This window comes from Prionailurus bengalensis, chromosome B1, assembly GCF_016509475.1.
Source record: "Prionailurus bengalensis isolate Pbe53 chromosome B1, Fcat_Pben_1.1_paternal_pri, whole genome shotgun sequence".
Classification (NCBI taxonomy): Eukaryota; Metazoa; Chordata; class Mammalia; order Carnivora; family Felidae; genus Prionailurus; species Prionailurus bengalensis.
This window is the reverse complement of record NC_057344.1, coordinates 126,964,873-126,984,142: the sequence shown is the minus strand read 5'-3', so window position 1 is coordinate 126,984,142 and position 19,270 is coordinate 126,964,873. Positions and strand designations below refer to the sequence as shown.

Below are 19,270 nucleotides of genomic sequence, written 5' to 3'. Positions count from 1 at the left end.
GGAGGTACAGAATTTAGTCCAGATGCACTGGCATGGCTGTCTTGGTTCTTTTTGGCCATTTTCCATTCTTCCTGGGTATGTGCAGGCCACATCAGTTAGACAGTGTTTTAAATATCATCTGTGGTCTTCAGTGAGTGTTTGGAAGAAAAGTAATTCAAATTAAGCTGTATAGACAAAAATATGTACACACAGATAGATATATATATATATATAAATATACATATATATATATGAACATTACTATGTCTAATTTTAAGCAATGATGGAAATTTTAGCATATATTCAATATAAACCATTTACATGTTGAAGAACTTACATAAATCAGTAAGCTATGTTTTAACATTACTAAAAATAAGATATCTTAACATTTAAGATGTTGCTTTTTCTAGTTTCAAATGATAGGTGTGGTAATGAAAGTACATTATTTGGCTTTATGATATTTATGCACTTGCAAGTTTAGTTGGTAATTCGAATATTTTACAGGGTCATGAAAATCAGTAGTATTTTCCTCTTGTAATGACGGGCACCATATTAAAATTATCATGTTCCACATGCCTTATTTTTTTGATCATTGTTGTATTTGTCCTCCTTAAAAGAAAGGGCATAGCAGCTACTACACTATATAAAGGTAATTTTATACTTGCCAATTGATATTCCCTTGGGGGCTACTGTACTTTTTATAAATAGCTTGCTGACTTCGAAGAAACATACTTCTGTTCTTAGGAACTCATCTGGAAAGGGCATTTCTTTGGGGATATGGAGACCATGTGTGGAATTTCAGCTACAGGGAAAATTCTGGGTTTTAGACAAAGAAATATTGGGTGGTTTAAAATTGAGAGTCCATTTGTGAAAAATCGGTTTGCTTTTAATAGTTCTATTTTGTTTTTAGAGCCTAATACATTATAGACCCATGGTCCCCAGTCTGGGGTTTTCAGACTCCTAGGGACCTGCAACGCAGATTGGTACCAATAGTCATATTACCCTGGTCATAAGTACTGATTTAAAGTAGTGTATGATTGATTTATTAAAAACGAGCAAATGTTTGTTACCTAAAAAGGGTAATTTGTTTACTTTACCAAACTTGGAATTCATGGAGTAAAAGTAACAGAAAATCCCCTTCGGAGAGATTCATGCCAACTTGAAGCCTCACCGATACAACTGTCACATATGTGAGATTGTTAACTCCAGAGATTTTTATTGATTGAATTAATAAATTCAGTTGTAAATCTAAGAATTCAAAATACTTAATAGCTGAATTTTACCTTATGGTGAATATTAAAGTTTGGTAAACTACTTTTCATCCCACATTACATTTTTGGATGAAAGGTGCAAGTGGTTTTATGATACTTCTGTGACGAGAATATTTGTGGGGGCTGGTGTAGCTTACATATATATGGATGTGTGATGCTGAATCCGTATTTCTTAAAGTAACTTTCATTGTATTTAGATTAAGAGGTACGCAAAATAAGCTTTGCTGTTTTCAGTGCCAGTGTTATTTTTTTCTTTTTTTCCTGTTTTTCTCCCCGACTTTGGATGGTGTGGGGAGGAGAGGTCATGGTTAGACTAGCATCACAGGCCGCCATCAAACTTGAAACGTTCTGAACAGATAGCACACCCCGCCCACCATTTCTTTCACATCACTGTAAAAGCTCCCAAGTTGTTACTTGAAGACTGAATTTTGTACAAGTTCATTTTGAAACATTTTGAACCATTAAAGTATTAAATGAATTACTATAGAATTGCCACAGTTTATGGTACAACTTAGTTTTTAACAAAGCTTTTGTTTATCACATTCTTAAATGGCTGAAGTATGCTGATAAGAAATTTCTCAGTCATTGTGGCGATTTACAGCCCTTTTTTGCGGGATGGTGTTTAAAATACCTAACCTAAATTTTTCTTAATGCAAGTTCAAGTTACTCTTTCTTATTCATTGTGTACTTGAAGGAAAGTAGCTGAGTTACTTCCATTTCCTCTGGGCTGCATTCATATGTTTGAGGTCATCTGTGAAGTTCTTTTCCTGCTAGTGCTGTCTTCCTTCAAACCCCATGCTGCCTCGTCTATAACAGTCCTTGAGTATCCTGAAATGATTAAAAAAAAAAAATTATTATGTTACCATACTGTAAGTCTCTTATGAAGGAGAAATTATATGAAAGTTTTTTATGAAAGACTTTAACAACTACATTTTCAAAAATAACAATTTCAATATGGAAATGCTTAGGCATGACTGTACCAGGAATAATGAAATGGTAGATTCTTGTACAGACATGTGGCATCACTCGGAAGACCACAGCTACAAATACAAGTTAAAAATATTTGTATTAGCAATTCAAAAACAAGTGCTTTTAAGATAATGGGTGTGACTGTTTTAAAAAAGTTCTTATTTATTTATTTAAGAGAGATAGCAGGGGGAAGGGCAGAGAGAGATGAAGAGAATCCCAAGTAGGCTCCATGCTGTCAGCGTGGGGCTTGACGTGGGGCCCGATGTGGAGCTCGAACTCATGAACTGCGAGATCACAGCTTGAGCTGAAACCAAGAGTCAGACGCTTAACCAACTGAACCACTCATGTACCCTATGTGTCTTTTCTTAACATGTTGATTGCTTTTGACAAAGCTTTGTTTTGCTTGGAGCTTTGTCAGAAGCAATCAACATGTTAACATAGTTGTGTGTTCTTGAAGAATTCATTGCATATTAATTTTTTTCCTAAAATGGTATGTACTTATGTAAAATGGAGTAAGGTTCTAGACTCATATAATTATAAATGTGTACTTCACCCTCATGAGTCTCTAGTCATTCATTGAAAAGGTGTGAGGGACCCAGGGAAATGCTTTGTTTGGAACTCTCCTTTGTGTTGCAGTTGACATAAGTTTCTCAGCCCATAAAAAGCATGTGCAAGCCAAAAATGTGATCACTTATTTTGAAAAAGAGGACAGTCCTAGGTGCTTTTCTTGAGAACCTTTGCTCCAAACTAAGCTTTTTTTTTTTTTTTAACGTTTATTCATTTTTTGAGACAGAGAGAGACAGAGCATGAATGGGGGAAGGTCAGAGAGAGAGGGAGACACAGAATCCGAAACAGGCTCCAGGCTCTGAGCTGTCAGCACAGAGCCTGACGCGGGGCTCGAACTCACAGACCGTGAGATCATGACCTGAGCCGAAGTCAGATGCCCAACCGACTGAGCCACCCAGGTGCCCCTAAGCTAAGCTTTTAAATATAGGGCCTGTTTTCTGATGCATCAGTAGTTTTTGTGTGTGTGTTTTTTTTTTTTTTGTTTGTTTGCTTTGTTTTTGTTGTTGTTTTTTTCCTCTGTCTATTCAGTTTTTCTTATACTTTAATGTAATTGATAAGGACAAGCGATTCAGTTGTCTCTCAGAATCCATCTAAGGTGTCTTGAATGGTGCAAACTAAAATAATGTCAGTGCAAAAATAAATCTAAGCAAATTATCCGTTGCTAGCAAATCATTGTGGGTGACTACCAAAGACATCCTTTCTTCATCTTCTTTAAGTGGAATCCCATATCATGTAAAGATTGTGTTATTTTAGAATACATGGGGGGGGGGCGGTGATCATGCCAAACATTTATAGAGCACTTATCTAGCAGTTATGTTACTTGCCTTATCTTTTATTTTTAAGTCTTTTAACCATCTGAGGAAGCACACATTATTCATACCTTTATTTTACAAAACAGAAATGAGAGCCATAGAGAGGTTAATTACCTTGCTTAAGGTCACACAACGATTAGGTAGTAGAGCCCGGATTTTATATCAGGTTTCTTTGACTTTACAGGAATTGCTGTTAAGTTTCACTGGTGTTCACATGAATCTTTTCAAAGGTGGATTATAACCATTAAAATGTGTCCAGGACAGACCTTCAGAGAAGCTCTCCCTATCTCTTTTCTAATAACATATTTATCTGCATTTCCTCTTTATTTTCCATTCTTTAGAGTTAGCTAGATGTGTGGGATGTGAAAGTGAGCCATATGTGGAATCTCTACTTGGTGTTATTTAAATGTCAACATGGTAATGAGAAATTGATGGGGCCAAGTACTTCAGACTTGCCAGTATCATGATGTTCATCAGTAATAAGCAAATGAGCGTGGTTAGCCTGTGTGCTCTAGAATGATAGAAAATACAAAAACACTGTCATGTACTTAGCAAAAACTATATGAGTAATAACACCCAGAAAGTAGAGGAGAATGCTAATTTTTTTGGTAACCACCTTCAACTTCAACTAACAGGAAAGTCTACTTTTATTCTTCGGGTGCCAGTTACCAGTGAAGAAGAGGAATTTGCATTTCTGCATTGGTGATACTTGTGACTTTGAGAGCAACATTGCCTTCTGGTCTCCTGTGTGTTGTTCTTTTCAGCATTAATAAATTTATTTAAAATAAAGTTATGTTAATGGATCAAATGAGTTCTTGTGCTTGGCAGTGAAATAATCAGATTCGAACTTATATTTAAAATTTAGAGAGGCTTCCCATTAAAAATAGCATTTGGTTGCATTTGCTGACATAGCCTCTTCTAATTTTCTGCTAAGAGATTAATGAAGACCTAGAAACAAACTCAGTAATGGGGGGAAAAAAAAGACTGATACTCAATTGCTAGAAATTTTGATGCATTTCCCCCATCTACAAGGAACTAGACTAGGAAAAACAGGATTATCTAATGAAACTAATCAGTATAAAGTAGCAAATGTAGTTTGCTTCTTTTGTAACATCATCTGCTTGCTCAGACACCCACGATCTTGAAACATCGAGGAAATGGGGCAGCTCTCCATCTGCTGCAAGGGCGGCTGTTTTTCCGAGGAAGCTATAATATTACCATCGTTTATGCTTCTGTTCTCATAGTTTTTCTGTCTGTCCAGCAGCTTTAAGAACAAAGAAAACAGCAAGGACATTAAAGATTAGGTTAGTTGGAGCTGCAGACCACTGCATCCTGAAAGGAAGATGTCTCCCAGGTAATGGACTCAAAGTGGGAGTGGAGAACCGAATGGTAGGCCTTTTAGATTTCAGGTGATCCTTTTTCAGGTCGGCAATCTGTTAGGAGAAGGTTCCTTTGCCATCCAGGAGACAAGCTTTACATTAATGCCTGATGGCCACTGAGAATTGGACTTTTGACTCTTCCTATGAGTCTGTATCTCTGCTACAGCACTGTGAAGGGATTTCTATAACCACCCAAGAGCACAGTGAGCCAGGCCAAGCCTTCTTTGGATGGTGGACACTGTCACCAGCACAGGAAGAGGCAACAGAAAACCTGAACACCATTTGATTTGTTAACTGATACTGTACTTCAGGGTAAAGGCCTATCTTTCTGAAAATGCTCGAGAAAAGCACATTTTAGGGAGTATTTACAAAACTAGAACATTTAGAAAACAGTTTAACATATCATAAGGTAGTAGGTAGGGTATCTGTGAACCTGCTGCAGACAGCTGCAAGGAGAGAACTAACTCATATTTCAGGCAAGATTGCAGGAAACAAAAAAACTGGGAAAGTGGGATTCAACTCTGCAGAGGAGGCAAGAAGGAAGAATTCATGTTTTGAAGAACTAAATCAATGATGTGAAGAACCAACTTCAGGAACTTAGATTTCAAAGAAAGATCAAGAATAAAAAACAGATAAAAGATAATAAATATGGGGAAGGAGAACTGAAGTCCAGTCTAGGAAAGATAAATACAAGTGGCTGATAAAAATAAGAAAAAAAAATCAGCCTGTTTTGCAAAGAAATGGAAATAAAAATGAGTTTTCACTTTATGCCAATCAAATTAACTAACATATATTAAACAAGTGACCCCCCCCTTTTTTTTTAAGTTTACTTAATTGATTTTGAGAGAGAGAAAGAGGGCACATGTGAGCCGCAGACAGAGAGGGAGAGAATCAATCCCAAGCAGGCTCCACACTCAGTACGGAGTGCAACATGGGTCTTGATCCCACAACTGTGAGATCATGACCTAAGCCAAAATCAAGAGCTGGATGTTCAACTGACTGAGCCACCCAGGCACGCCCAAAATACCCTTTTGATAGAAGCTCAGTGGAAAAGTCCTGTTTGAAATGTATACTCATTTCGATAGTTTGGTAACATTTTCTTAAAAAGGTTAGTGCTTTATCTAAATGTTACAATCATGGATATGTGATAAGATTTGCTTATAAGGGTAACAAATGGGAAAAATTTTGATAAACTATGAGACAGTGATAATTTATAGCCCTAAAATCATGGTTTTGAAACTAATGATATGGAAATATCCTTCCAATATAATGTAGTTTCAGTGTACCCCAAGCTGAGAGCTAATAATGAAGAAGGAAGATGTATTTAGTGGGAAGTAAATGTGGAAATATGTTTGCTCTCCAGATGACTTACTTCCCAAGTCATTTCTTATGAATTAAGTCCTAGTAAATGTTAGCACCTTATAGGTCTGAGAAAGCTGCCATAGATTTCTGCTAACATTGCCTAAACCTTTTTATACTGTTTTAAATACCACAGAACATTGCTTTTAGTGGAACAGATATTAACATTATATTATCATCTACCAGAAAAATGTTATTTCAATACCAGTTTGGGAAACAACATGTTAAATAAAAAAAAATATGTGAAATTGAAGTAAATACACCAGATAATTTAAAATGATCTCTGAATGGTGAAATTCTTATATACTTATATGTCACTCCTAAATTTTTCTTCAACAGGAATTTCTTTAATAAGAATGCAATACCTTTTTTTTTAATAGAACGTACAGCAAATGTATTTAAAAAGGAGAAATTTGAAGAATTCTGCCTATAAAATTCAATAGTCATTAGAGGGCATAAAATAGAGTCATTGTAATGGAATTCATGTCGTGATTGTATGCTGTTACAGGATTTTAGAATAGACATTTATTTTTATGTATGTATATATTTTAATGTTTATTTATATTTGAGAGAGTACGAGTGTGGGAGAGGCATAGAGAGAGGAGGGAGGACACAGGGATCTGAAAACAGGCTCCAGGCTCTGAGCTGTCAGCACAGAGCCCTATGCAGCACTCGAACCCATGAACTGCAAGATCACGATCTGAGCTGAAGTTGGATGTCTAACCGACTGAGCCACCCAGGCACCCAGGCATTTAGTTTTTAAGGTGTAAGGAGATATTTTGGCCAAGTATTCCATCTTGCACAGAATTAGTTCCTCCTTTATTGTGAATGAGTTCCAGTAGACCAAAAAAAGTAAGTTATCCTGAGCCAAAGTAGAGTGAAAATAGTTGTTTCTTTATTTTGTTTTAATCAAAGAACTGAATACAACCCTTATCTTACTTGTCATTAACCCCAACCAAGTGAAAAATGGGACAGGGAGGTTAGTCCCTGTGATGGTTGAAAGTGTGTGTGTGTGCGAGCCTGTATGCATGCACACACATGTATGTGTGGTTAATCTTTCTTCCTCCTCATTTTCTTCATTTTTTAATACATCAAAGTAAAAGACACTGTAATCCTATCTCTTCAGAATCTTTCTTCCACCTCTCCCAAATCAACCTAAATTCTTCTAATTATTCACAGATGAGATTAAGTCCAAAAGAATTTTTGTTCATTGTTGTTCTGTTTCTCTTCTTTGTTTTTCTTATAGAGATGACTACCTTTCTTTTTGTGGCTATGTTAATAGATAAGCATGTTCACATAGTTGGCTATTGCCATAATCATATTATTTTATTAATGCAAGAATTTTAGACTAACAGAAGCAAATCTGGAAGTGATTTAGATCATGGCCTTTTTGAAGAATTTGAATTGTGCCCCCATCAGACTGTCTAGAGCAAGTTACATTGGGAGGTGTGAGAAGTAAGCATCAAGAGGCTATACTTTGTTGGAATGGGTAGTATTCACTGTAAGTTGTAAAGTTGAAAGAAATGCATGTTCTGGTTAATCTTTTTATAAAAAAAAATGGCTTTTATATTTCTCAATTATTCAGGTTCACTGTTTTGATTTAAACTGAAGACCATAGCACACCCTGTTAACGCCCTTCCCATGAGGGATGCTTTTATACTGACAAGTCCATAAAGCAGCCTTATTTTATGGACTGTTGTGTGTTTAAGGGCACCCCCACATTAATTTGCTAGGTGAGACATAATTTCAGAATACCTTGTACACATTTATTTGTGGAACATTCAAAGATAGAAAGTACTGGAATACTCATATGGTCAACTCCTGCATTCTTGATTTGGTGAACACTTTGATCAGTGTAGTGTGGCAGTTTTGCAGACGCATCTCAAACCAGGTGGCATAAAGATGATAAACCTTAAAACAACTGGGTTCAGTATACATTTTTTTTTTAGAGTTAATATGCAGCAATACTCAGTACTAATACTTAAGATATCTGTGAAAATAACAAAACATTTTTTAGTTATTTTGGCCCAGTCTGTGAGCAAATTACTTAATAAGGGTGTTGTGGTTAGGATTTCAAAAGCAAATCATTTCCATTTTATCATGAAAAATCCTTCTCTTTCTGGGTTTCCAGGCTCTTGGTTAATGATTTGTATTGTGATCAGGGTGGTTTTGGGGATTTTCATCTGTAACTAATTAGAACTTGGTTTTTTGATTTGAAATTCCACCTCCTTGGTTAAACTTCCTAATTGGGCTAAGAGAAGCACGTTGTTTTTTTTTTGTTTTTTTTTGTTTTTTTTTTTTTTTTTGCCCCTTTTCTCCCTTTACAAATGATTCCCTAACACTTCCTAAACTAGGTGGAAGTACTTCTGATGAAGGTAGAAATTGAAGGTTGAAAGAATTTAATTAACGAGGCAGTTATTTCATTTTGTATGTAGATGTTTTTCACCACGGGGAAATCTTTGGTTTCTTTTGGGTAGGGAGGAAATTAAGTACGGTCTGAGAATTAACTGATAAATGCTACAAACTTGAAGAGCCAAAGCTGTATATTTAGAAGCATTTGGAGATCCAGAAATATTCAGATGATGAGCAAATATTATTTCCAAAATAGTCATCAGATATTATAGAATGAGATATACATAATCTCAGGGCAGTTCTTGAAGACAAGGGCCATTTCTTATTTGTTGTTTTAATTCCTAGCTTTTGAATACCAGGTTCACATAATAGGTTTGCTTTAATATAGATCACGAAAATTTAAAAACTGAGGCATAAGTATTCATTTGATTAATTGAATTGTTTGTATCTATCAGTCTCAGTGTAACCAGGCATATGCCTTTTTTTTTTTTAAATTTAAGAAGTTGTCTGCTACTTATCGATCTTACTTTCTTTTTTTAATTTTCAGAGGAGTTTGCTCTTCTTCCTGTTAAGCATTTAGGTTACAGCAAATTTGGTTTTATAATAGTTCAAACCAACTTTGGAATTTGGCAGACCTGGATCTTCTTGATTCTAGGCATTTCTGGTGCCATTCCATGCAACAAGAAGTTCTTGGACCAAGTCTACCTAAAGTCCAAGTTCATACATCTGTCTGTTTCATAGATCCCATTCTGTTTCATTCCATTCTGTTCTTTATTCCTTCACATAAGTGTATGTTTTCACTTCTGGCTTGAGAGTTGTAGATAGTATGGTGCAGTGATTATGGGAAAAGGTGCTGCAAATAAAGTGGGTTCAAATCCTGGTTCTGCTCTTTACTAGCTGGATGATCTAGGGTTAAGTTGTTTAATACCTCTGTGTCTCAGTTTCCTGATGTGTAAAGTTGGGATAACAGAATAACTTACCTCTCAGAGCCGTTAGACGATTAAATGTGATAATACATACGAGGTGCTTAGAACAGTGTGTGGTGTGTAACTGAATTCTTTGCCTATCTTTGAAGGCTGATTTGAACTTGATATTACCTGCTTCACCCCAGAGTATTTTCTGACCCAATTTGGTGTTCGTATTTCACTTCAACCAAGGTTGAACTTCTCCTGTGGTATGCCTCACCTGCACCCTTTGAAGTCTTGGGTACTCTCCACACAACTACCTGAATTCTGTCTACCTTGTCAAGCCTCCTGTTCTACCTTTTTCTTATTACCAAAGTAAAGACATGGTGCTTGGACTCACAAAACACATGTCACCAACCTAGATTGCAAACTTTGTGACTATAGGCAAATAATGATTTTTGATATTCCATAAGTATTCTTTGTTACTGCACAGAGCAAAAAAGTTACCCGGTAAACCCATGCCACTTGTAAAATTGCAGCTAATCTATTTTCTGAATGAGAAATTTAGAAATGATCTAAATTGATATAAGTGAGCAGACTTCAGCGATTTACAGTTTCATTCGTGTATTAGGAGTAATCTGAGGTCGTTTCACATCGTGTATTCCCTGAACCTGTTGTTTGAATAAAATAGGATTATCTTAAGCCAAGTGTCAGGCAGGTAGGTAAGCAGTTTGTGTTTACTGCTTGTTAGACTTTAGTTATGAGGAAACTATATATTTCAGTGGAGATAGTAATAGTGGTAACTGTGTAGTGCCTGTGTCCGCGTAGTACCTGTCGACCAGTACCTCATCATGGCTGAAAAAGGCTTAAAAAAAAAAAAAAAAAGAGGACTTAGAAAATTGCAAATTTCAGACACTTTATTTATTTATTTATTTATTTATTTTTCAACGTTTATTTATTTTTTTGGGACAGAGAGAGACAGAGCATGAACGGGGGAGGGGCAGAGAGAAAGGGAGACACAGAATCGGAAACAGGCTCCAGGCTCTGAGCCATCAGCCCAGAGCCTGACGCGGGGCTCGAACTCACGGACCGCGAGATCGTGACCTGGCTGAAGTCCAACGCTTAACCGACTGCGCCACCCAGGTGCCCCCAGACACATTTTTTTAATGCAACATTTTAGTGTAGAAATGGTGCTTCTAGATAGTTGACCGACTCTCTCAGGCTCTGGAGGATATTATTTGGTGGTGGTGACCACAAGAAGTGAAGCGGGACAGTGAAGGACCCTGTTCTTGGCAACATGGAATGGTGAATAACAGTATTAGGATTTTCTTTTCCACAAACATTCTAGGATGTTCAGGCTATTCACAGTGAAAGGTGAAGAAAATAGTAGTACTCAGAATTTACTTTGCAGTTGCTATTTGGTTTCTAGTTTAGGTTGTGTATTCTCCTTTAATGTTTCATTTTGACATAATATATTTTAACATGGACTTTTCTTGCAGATAAACATTTTATGATATAATTTTTCTCAAGTTCTAGGAGACAATGTGGCTGTGTTTTATTTACTCGGATCATTTTTGATGAGAACCAGACTCCAACTTATTTCAGAAATATTGTTAATTATACAAATAAAAGGGGCAGATATCTTTTTAATTCATCTACACATTTCAGAGTTGCTCCATATTACATTCATGAAACCATTTCTAAATAATCATACGGCATCTTCTAATATTGGTATGTATTTCATACTTGCCCATTAGAAGTTGTATTTAATTACACGACTACACAGTAATGGGTGGTTGTCAGGCAGAATGAGATTTCAGTACATGGTAATGAGGTTAAAGGTAATGGAAGGTAGATTCAAATATACATGATGAATTGTATATTTGAATTGTTTCTTTACAGATTATAGATTTTAGTTAATATCCTATTGGTATTTATAAAACAAAGAAAGGTAAAAAAAGATAGTAGGTCAGGTTATGTTTTTAGTTTTCAACATTTTTAATGGGCAAAATTCAAGGAATATGTGTTGCAGTAGCAATACTGCAAAGAAACAATTGTCTGTGGTTCAGGTGCCTACCACTGTAATTACTGGAATCCAGTTTTCAGAAGACCTTCTCCCATTTTGCATCTCCTTATGGCAGGTTGAGAATAAATGGTGGCAGGTGAGAGGATGTCCGAATAAAAATCAGAATTAAGGAAGATTGCAATTATTTAAAAAAAGTCGACAGCAAGGTACCCTTTAAAGGATTTGAGGTGTGGGGAAGAATAGAGATAGAGGGAGGATTGGGAAATCATTTTGGATATTAAGGTGACCTGAATCCCATAGGAAGGAACTGCTTATTAGCTACTGTTTCTGAGCCATTTTAGTTTTGTTTTGTGTGTTTTTTAGAAATGGATCCTTTATTAAGAGTCAGAGTCTTGGAGGGACGCCTGGGTGGCGCAGTCGGTTAGGCGTCCGACTTCAGCCAGGTCACGATCTCGCGGTCCGTGAGTTTGAGTCCCACGTCAGGCTCTGGGCTGATGGCTCAGAGCCTGGAGCCTGTTTCTGATTCTGTGTCTCCCTCTCTCTCTGCCCCTCCCCCGTTCATGCTCTGTCTCTCTCTGTCCCAAAAATAAATAAACGTTGAAAAAAAAATTAAAAAAAAAAGAGAGTCTTATTAAAGGACTTAAATTGCACTTATGCAGATAATTTCTTAGAATTTCTTCAAGGTATATTAGGGACTTGACTTCTCTATTATTGCATTTGACAAAAGAGGTATAAGCTCAAGGTGCCTTTTTGTTTTGAAAATATTAGGGCAAGAGGATAAATGTCAACAAAAACTCAAACTTGCCTGATTCCCTTTTAGCCAGTTTACTTAAATCATGCTTAAAATTATAAATAAGGTCAACATGTAAGAAATCAACTTACTACTTTTTTCTATTTAAATACGTATTTTTACATTATACATGAAAAAATAGTTTAGTGGTATTTGAGGTTTGTTTTATGATTTACAAACATTACATTTGAATACAATGTGGAGTTTTATTTTTAAAAATTTTTTTTAATGTTCATTTTTGAGAGAGACAGAGTGTGAGTGGGGGAGGGGCAGAGAGACGGGGAGTCACAGATTCTGAAGCAAGCTCCAGGTTCTGAGGTCCGCACAGAGCCCATCACGGGGCTTGAACCCGCAACTGTGAGATCGTGACCTGAGCTGAAGTCGGACGCTTAACCGACTGAGCAACCCAGGCACCCCCTACAGTGGGGAATTTTAAAGAATGATCAGGTTTTATGGGTATATTCTCTATCAATTCAGAAAAATGTAGATTTTTATTTGTTAAAGCTAGTATAAACATGCAGCATATAGTTCAACACATGAATCTGCTCATGCTGTTTCTTAAAATCTTTCAATGGTTCCCATTGTCTTCAAGATGACATCCAGTATCTGTCTTCGATGCCTCATCTTCATTCATTTACAGAGCTTGTGTTTTCCCCTCGTCTGCTCCCTCTCCCATTTCTAATAACGATTACGGCACTCTCAATCAACTCAAGCTGTCTACATCTGAATATCCTTGTAGCGTTTCAAAGGCTGACCATTTCTTTTCTTCAACTGCATGAATACAGGTCATGGGCCACCAGCTTTCTGCTTCATATTAACATCTGCCTATATTCCCATATACTCATATTGCCTTCCCTTCTTTCTGAGTGTAAGCCTCCTCTCCAAATTGAAATAATATTCAGTGATTTTCTACTTTCACTCTCCCTTTCCCTCTTTCTCTGCTAACTCCTTTTTTTTTTTTTTAATAAACTATTTTCCCTTAGCAAAACCCTTCTTTGACCCATTGTCAGCTTCTAACTGCTGCCCTAACTCTCCTTCTGGAAAGAACTTGTGTGTGTTCCTGACCACCCATTCATTGTTTATTTCACCGTCTGAAGCTGGAATTGCTTTCACCAAATCACTAATGACTACTGATTTGCCAGATTCCCCAAACACTTGTTTCAGGTGCTGGCATATTCCCTGTATCCAATGAAAATGACACTTTTTATTAATATTATCCTCTCCTCATTTATTTATATGGCTTCCCCTTTGCTAGGTTCTTTTCCTGGCTCTTCCACATGCCTTGTAAATGTGTTCACTGAGGTTCAGAGAAACTGCTTTATCTCTTACTCCAGCATGATTTACTCTTTGGACTGATGCCCCATTCACAAGCACGCCTCAAAACACAGAACAGGTCTCCCACCTTAAGTCTTGACCCTCATTAAAGGCTTCAGTCTTTTTGTTTATTTCATAATACCTCCCAAACTCACTATGCCCAATTTGAACTCATGATCAGTTCTGTAAAATTTAGTCTTTTTTTTTTGTTGTTGTTCTTTATTACCTATAAGTGACATCCCTACACAGGACATTACCAGATATACAAACACTGAAACCAGGAATCTGGGAACAAATCTCTAATTCTTGCTGCCTGTAGTATCTTAATCTTGAGTCTTCTCTTTATTCCTACATTTTATGTCTTGCTTAAATATCATCTCAGTTTTCACCAAGAATAGCCTTAGTGTAGCCTCCCTGCCTGCCTCTCGGGCTTTGGCTATCTATATTTTGTTATTTTTTTGTTTTGTTTTGGGGCAAATGGAAAATACTTGTTTATGAACCCTTTGGAACACAAAATTTTTCATAACTTTCAGAAAGTGATTGACACATTGCTCAATACATGTTTATGGTTTACGTATAATTATTGTAGTTTTGACGACTAGTTCTAGTTGCATATTGAGATCATAATTTAACAGGATCATGATCTAACGGGATCATGTTTCCTTGGAAGGGACCAAGAAGTATTCTTTGTTTTCAGTGTTGAAGGATAAGCATGACTTTAACAGTTGTACTTGAGAGAAAGACCATTCTAGGCAGAGGGAAGACCAAAAACAAAAACAAAAACAGAAACAAAAACAAAAACAAAAACAAAAAACCCAACAACAATAACCGAAAAAAAAGCCACAAAAACCCAAAAAAACAAACAACAACAAAAAACCCACAATGCTTAATGCCATGATAGTAAGCAGGGTAAAAATATTCTTGGAGCATGAGAATCAGTGTTTGAATTTATGAGAATACATTTGACTTATTATTAACCAAAAGTATTGGATAAGAAGGTATTTATGTTCACCTAGTGACTTTATAATTTATTCAGACAAATATTTCATTTTAGGGATTCCTGATTTGGCAGACTAGACATGATGGATTGAATGCTGGACTTGAATTTCTTCTGTAACTTCTAATTTCTTGTTCTGCTTGTTTACATAGTGGTATGATTTGCCATGGAGTGATTATTTAAAAGTTAAATGTTAGAGCACTCTGAGGAGTATGCTAAAAATCAGAGACTGTATCTTAAATTTCTCTAGAACCTCTTTTAATTAAAAAAGCTGTAATTTGTCTAAGTTAATTTCTTACTATCTTAGAAACTGGGAATGATAATTTGTGAATTTAATTTTATTTTTTCCATAATGTAAAAGATAAAACCTCCACAGCTTTTCTTTTAAAGTCTGGATTCATTATTCATATATTGTATGAAAACAATTTTACACTTTTTTTTCTTCAAACCTTTTTCCTTTATATAACTAAGCACCAGAAGAAAGTCAAACTTTTCCTGTGATGCTAAAATTTCTTCCAGATCACATGTTGAAGTACCCTTTCCTTTTTTCTTTGAGGCCTTTCTTAAGTGATCAAATGTAGACTTTTAAATATATATGGCCAGCTCTTTAATCTGAACTACTTTGTCTAAATCTGTGCTGTTCAGATAGCATGTATCTTCAGTGTTCAGCTTTGCATCTGGGCTATACTTCAACCAGGTAGTATCTATTTTTCTTCCTCTTTTAGATTTGACTGAAATTAGAAGCGTGTTCCACATATATTGTGTGGGTTCAAAAGGCCCGTTTGATTTTGAAATACTCACTTTTACTCATTATAAAACAAATTGTGACTGTTTTTCTAAGTACAAAACCTTTTCCTAACAAGGAACTTTTTAAGTTGTTATTTTCCTTGACCTCATGTAAGCATTTCTTTTAAAAGTTTAGTTTTTAGGGGTGCCTGGGTGGCTCAGTGAGTTGAGCATTCAACTCTTGATTTTGGCTCAGGTCATGATCTCACACTTCATGGGTTCGAGCCCTGGGTTGGACTCTGTGTGCTGACAGTGCAGAGCCTGATTGCCTGCTTGGGATTCTCTCCCTCCCTCTCTCTCTGCCCCTCCCCTGCTTTCACTCTCTCTGATTCTCTAAATAACTTAAAAAAAAAAAAGTTTAGTTTTTATAGAATGGTACATGTTTTATATATTGTCAGCCTTTATTTTTTCTAAAGGTGCAAAGCCGAATGAGTGATTGTAAAGAACAGTAGCACCTCTTTCTCTTTGAGTTCTGATCAGTATTTGTGTAAAGCAGAATATCTTTCAGATTGAATAAATTAGTAGTAGTACTTTCAAGTGATATTTAGCAAGCCTTGTGGGTCATAGGGTTGAAAACATGCATCGTGTGTTTCAAAAGTTACGTTACTTATAGAAGCTACAGAGAAATTTAGATTTTAAGGAAAAGAAATTTACCTTATTGTCCTTAATAGCCTTTTAAAATTCTATTTTTATAAACTATGACCAGTCTTAACTAAATTTTTCTTTTAAACCTTTGGATGAAAATTCATGTTATGTGGATTCCTGCAGCATGAACTTAGTGCCGTATTTGGGCTTGTTTTTGTGATTTTCTTCCACTAAACTTGGAATGCTGTCTTGAGGAATAGGTTTTTGGCTTTCAAGGGCCATCATAGTCAAACACTAGTTCTTAATCACTGTGTCTGTGTAGTGTCTTGCTGATGTTGCTCTCAGTGTATCGACTTCCTTTTCTCTCTGTTTCCAGCCAAGATGTTTTGAAATGTTTCAACCAAACAAAAAACTACAGTGTTACCATTTTGTGATAGAGAACATCTTTACTTGGTTATGCTATTTGCTGCGTGATGATTATGTAATTACTGTTATAATAGGAACCGTTAACTTTAAGCTTGTGCATGTTTTGGATTAATAGCATCCTTAGTATTTTTTTCTCTTCTCAGTGCCTTGGCTTGTCTTGTTAGGGAAGGGAAAGAAGTGATTTAATGTTTTATCATTTAATTAAACTTTTCTTGAGTATGTGAGAGTAAATTTAAGTTTCTGTTACAATGAGACTTTTGTGTTACCTTTGCATTTGATATTCTTCCGGCAAACATTATCCTCTGTTAGCACAGCAAGTTGATAATTGTTCCACCATACTTAAAGGTCTTGCATTGGGTTCTGACCTTACTCTGGGAACTTTTTTCTCTAAAACTGAGATGATGCAAAGAAGGGTAACATGACTCAGTTTGGGATTTCCCATGTCAGCGCCGGAAGGTGTCCTGTGGTAGGCTCTTGAAGAGCAGTTAGGGACAGTGGAAATAGCCTTAGATGAGGGGATGGATAGCCACAGTCCTCAAGGAGACTCTAGTTTACAAGGAGTTTCAGACACTTATCTGTAACTAGTGATGATCTGTGTGTGTGTGACAGAGGTATTCTGTTATCTGTTTATTACAGTACGTATGAGCTAGGTATTATTATCCCCATTTTACAAATGAGGAAACCAAGGCTTGGAGAAGTAAGCACCTTGCCCAAGATCATAAGGTCAGTAAATACAGAGCTGGCATTCATACCCGGGGACTCTTTTGACTACAAGACTTGGCTCTTCACTGGCCCGCACTGTGTTCCATGTAAAGGACCGTGTGCTTATTGTGAAGATTAAATAAATTAATGTGTATGTCTTTGTAAAGCTGTTATTCCTGATAGGGAAAAAAATATATATATATTTATATATACTTATATATATATTTATATATATTTAAAAATTAAAAAAAAATTAATGTTTATTTTTATTTTTGAGAGAGAGAGACAGAGAATAAGCAGGACAGGGGCAGAGAGAGAGGGAGACACAGAATCAGAATATATATATATATATATATATATATATACACACAAATATACATATATATACATATGTGTATATATATATATACAAATATATATATATAAAAATACATATATATATATATTTGGAACATGGAACTGTTGGTCTTTTCTGCTATTTCAAGGATTGGCATTGACTTCATAATTTTATATGTAAATATTTTCACCTTCAAGATTATTAATATTTGTCAGTGTTCTGCTTGTTGATTTATGATGTATATATATTATTCATATATGTAAACATATACAAATATATATGTATACACACACACGCACTTCTAAAAAGGGAAGAGAATCTATGTTTTTCCCTTTGTGCTCTGTGGATTTGTTTTTTTCTGAAAAAAAAAAAAAAGTTTTACCTCAGAGTCTTCTTTTTAGGATTTTCTGGACTTCAGGATTTAATAATTTATTATATTACTCACTTATAATTGCATGCTGGAGAATAGGATCTTTAACACTCCACCGTTTTAAAAAAATAGTACAAGGTAAACACATATAAAAAAAGATTGATTGCTTTAGGAAGGACACTGAATAGTCAAAAACTTTTCAAACAACTTGGTTTACTGTATACACAAGCTATTTTGAGTGTTGTGAATTACTGAAATACTTTAAGACCTTCTCTAGTTTGTATGCATTACTGAAATACCCAAAGGTTTGATTCTGGAATGCTTGAAAAACTTTAAATTGCAAGGAGAAAACCAATGAGTACTTACTCATGTTGTAACACTTTTCTGTAATTTCCCTCAATTTCTGAGGTTGTCCTCTGGTACCTTTTATTCACGTTAGGGATAGATTTTAAGTACTCTTGATTCCAAGTAATTTGTTTAATTGTCTTAATGCTATCTTTATAATGATTTTAAGCTGTGGCACTCTGTGAGCGAGTGCCCAGGGGCTGGATAATTGACATTCAGGCAGTGAGGTCTGCTTTCTCTTACTGGCCTCTTGGCAGCCTCTGTGACCTCACAAGGGCGTTTAAAAAAATCTTTTAACCTCTAGTAGCTTTGAAGGCAAAGCTGTAGGTTATGGTTTGGGAATTCAAAACTGATAATTTAAGTAAAACTGAATGTAAATATTTGTAGACAAAGCCTTCAGGTCTAAGCTAGTTGAAATATCTTCTAAAAGTATCAAGAGTTTTTTCAAAATTATTATTTACAACTAACATCAGTATAGTATGAGAAGTCTCTGTCAATATCACACATTTAGTAATGGTTATAAGTGTTTGTTTGAAATATAAGTTTTGAAATTCTATTTTTTGATTAAAGTTGAAGTATGTCACAGTATTAACCTTACTTTTCAGATGGGAAATACAGAAATTTCTCCTTTGTCTTTCATAATTAGTATGAATTTGTGAATCTGCTTTCTTATCATATTTAAGATTTATCTTTTATTAACAGTTAAGTGTTTCGCATAGCCTCATGTAAATATTCAGCAATAAATGATGATTATTGGTTGCCTAGATAATTACTTATATATGCTTCCTGTGAGCAAAAAACTGAACTTTGGAGGAAGGATGTAAGAGATAATTTTCTTTAAAAATTTTTTTTAATGTTTATTTTTATTTTTGAGAGAGAGAGAGAATAAGCAGGACAGGGGCAAAGAGAGAGGGAGACACAGAATCAGAAGCAGGCTCCAGGATCTGAGCCGTCAGCACAGAGCCTGACATGGGGCTCGATCTCACAAACTGGGAGATC

The 19,270-nt window shown here is 35.7% G+C and overlaps 2 long non-coding RNA genes across 2 annotated transcripts in view; one reads left to right on the top strand and one right to left on the bottom strand.

Annotated features, from left to right (window-relative positions):
* LOC122478455 overlaps positions 1 to 19,270 on the top strand; it is a 250,149-nt gene that overhangs the window by 82,207 nt on the left and 148,672 nt on the right. The window lies entirely within an intron of this gene.
* Positions 1,762 to 18,865, bottom strand: LOC122478450. The gene is made up of 2 exons (XR_006296005.1): positions 18,293 to 18,865; positions 1,762 to 2,078 (listed from the first exon to the last, which is right to left on the bottom strand). It is a non-coding gene; the product is annotated as an uncharacterized LOC122478450 (long non-coding RNA).